Source organism: Pygoscelis adeliae, unplaced genomic scaffold, assembly GCF_000699105.1.
Source record: "Pygoscelis adeliae isolate BGI_AS28 unplaced genomic scaffold, ASM69910v1 Scaffold728, whole genome shotgun sequence".
NCBI classification, from domain to species: domain Eukaryota; kingdom Metazoa; phylum Chordata; class Aves; order Sphenisciformes; family Spheniscidae; genus Pygoscelis; species Pygoscelis adeliae.
Genome location: NW_008825337.1, coordinates 236,642 through 238,964, shown reverse-complemented (window position 1 = coordinate 238,964; position 2,323 = coordinate 236,642).

Below are 2,323 nucleotides of genomic sequence, written 5' to 3'. Positions count from 1 at the left end.
TCTCTCGGGGTCTGGAAAAGGCGGGTTCAGCACCAACGGGTTTGCCGCAGGTCGGGACCGGCAGAGCCACGGGGGAGAAGCTTTCGCAGTCCCTTGCGCGGATGGGCTACGGCTCTACCCGATGCTATCGCAAGTAGCAGATCCAAAAAAAACCAATTACTACGCGTCTTAAGGTCTGGAAGACGCTACAGACTTTCACTGCTTTACTGCAGCGACTCAGAAATATTACACAGAAATATTACACTAATGCACTCGAAGAGCGGAGCTCCATCGTCAGCGGTGGTGCCAAAGACAAGACAGAAAAAGCAAAAATAGTAAGAACCGCATACGGCAGCAATCAGAGCTATCAGAATTAGAGAAACACGCGCGATTAGAAACAAGCGCGAGCCTCCTACCTCCCCATTAACGACACACTTAACAGCCTCAGCGGCACCGCACCGGACTGGGTCCCTTCCTAAGCAAACACGGGCCCGTTTGCAAGCTATATGAAGGCGCGCGGTCTCTACTCCGATGGTTTGCAAGACGTTACCGGTGTAATTAAGGTTAGCTTGTGATGGGGAGAACCCCAGAGCATCCTTTCACGTTACCGGACGCGTCCCGCCCGGCCTGACTCAGTAACGCCGCTGCCCGCAGAGAGAGCAAGCTTGTAATAAACCCGAGCTGCATGCGCAAATCTTAAATGGCAGTTTCCCTGCGCAGACACTCTGGAAGAGACAAGTTAATAAGTTTAAGTGAGGTTTTACCTCTGTCATCTTGCTGGGATTGGATTTATGAGCGTTCGGTCTTAACACCTCCGACAATGAATTAAGCGCCTGGCACTCACTCTACATCCATTAGCAGCACGGCTTAATACGCTTTTGACCCGTTCCGCTCCGCTGTTAAAACCGACTGATTTAATTTTGCTGCGTTTTGATTATCTGGTTTGTAGCATATTTTAGAAGGCGGGCTTGTAGGCTGGCCAGGTACCGGACACGGGCGCTTCCGGAGGCGACCTGGGCAGGGATGCAGGCACCAAGACCGCACGACGGTTGGATTTTGCGTGATGCCATAGGGTAGAACCTCCTTGGGGAGCAAGGAACCCCAGTCGAGAGCGCTAGATACTACCAGCAACCACAAATCACTCCAAACCCGGAACCCGTTACATCTTCCTGCGCACAGCCAAGGACAGGAGATGGACGGCACGTAAAGAAAGAGAACCGAAGGAAATCAACGGTGCTGCCGGAAGAACGCGGTTCTGCCGAGAGCCTCCCCGTCCCCCCTCCAGAAAAGCCACCGCCTCGATGCGTGGAGGAAACCTATTTCCCCTCTCCTGGCGCAGCTCCTCCTCTCCCCGCAGCCCGCCAGCAGCCGTCCCCGTTATCTCACGCCGTCCTCCGCACCTTGCGACCGCAGCCGTCCCTTCGGAAACCTCGCAGCCCCCCGCTCACCTCCGCCCCAAACTGCGGCACCCGGAATTAATTTCACAAAACAGCGGAAAACAAGACTGGGATCAACCCTCCTCCCCAGGCAGCAGTGGTTCGCTCCACCCTGCGCGACCCCTGCTATTAAAGTTGCCCTCCCTTTTGTGCCAACGCGACACCTTTAACGCAACGTACGCCTCGGTTACGGAAAAGCGGCAGCAAACCACCAAGTTTGGTAAATGTAATACTGCCTATTTGCGGAGGACGGTTTGAGCACGCAAAACCCTTCTGCGCGACAAGCTGCTTCGCCGATAACTTGTATTTTTGTAACTTTCTCCCCACTGAAGGTCCTCAAAACACTTCACAAACAGGAGATAAAGGAACAATAAATAGAAAACATTAAAAAAAAAGGAAGCAAAATGATGCACGAACGGCAGATGGGGGAGCAGAAGGACAGCAGAGGTGGTTACAAAAAGCACAGCGCCGATCCCCGTTACCTGCGGCTGATATAATCGCAAAACTCCACCGCAGTGAAACTGCTGTGATGGGGGAGCCAGAAGGACAGCAGAGGTGGTTACAAAAAGCACAGCGCCGATCCCCGTTACCTGCGGCTGATATAATCGCAAAACTCCACAGCAGTTTCACTGCGGCGGAGCAAAAACTCAAAGCAAGGGAACTCCCGGCAAAACGAGGTCCAGCCGTTTTTCCGTCACTGACCAACGTTCGCTCGAGTGGGGTTATTAATTTAGCCTAGGAGAAGGCTCGGGAAGGAAGAGCCATCGCCGCAAATCTCCGCAATCTGCCGGGCGCGGCCAGCGCCCCGGGGAAAGGAGCCGCCGTCGCCCCGTCCAGCAACGCGTCGCCCCGCTGATAAACGGGTAGAAATTGCAAAAAGAAGGGGAAAAAAAAAAAAAAGCGGGACC